This window comes from Penaeus monodon, chromosome 23 (genome assembly GCF_015228065.2).
Source record: "Penaeus monodon isolate SGIC_2016 chromosome 23, NSTDA_Pmon_1, whole genome shotgun sequence".
NCBI lineage: Eukaryota > Metazoa > Arthropoda > Malacostraca > Decapoda > Penaeidae > Penaeus > Penaeus monodon.
Genome location: NC_051408.1, coordinates 7,470,294 through 7,470,680, shown reverse-complemented (window position 1 = coordinate 7,470,680; position 387 = coordinate 7,470,294).

Here is a 387-nt window from a genome sequence, read left to right as displayed (position 1 = left end):
GAATATTGCAAAATTGTATCATATATGATAATTAATAAAATGGTTGCTTTGGCTTTTCTAAGTTAGGTGTCTTCTTTTTTTGTCGATATGCGTGATATTCATAGAATCCACGACAATCTTCGATGCCTAGTTCATCCAAATCATTATTGACAATTTGGTCTTATCAAGTACGATGTTACTCTACGGAGGGACGCTGTATAGTGTGCCAATCCCGCTCTATAGCTGAACAAGACTCGGCGTGCCTGTCAAGGGATCCCTGGACAGAGAAAACTTGTGTGACCGTTGCAATCGACCGACAACATTGCTCCGTATCTTCTTCCCCTTTGTCTTTTCTCTCTCTTTATCAATTCTAGGTGTCCTCTCGCACATACACGAGCTTCTCTCGCT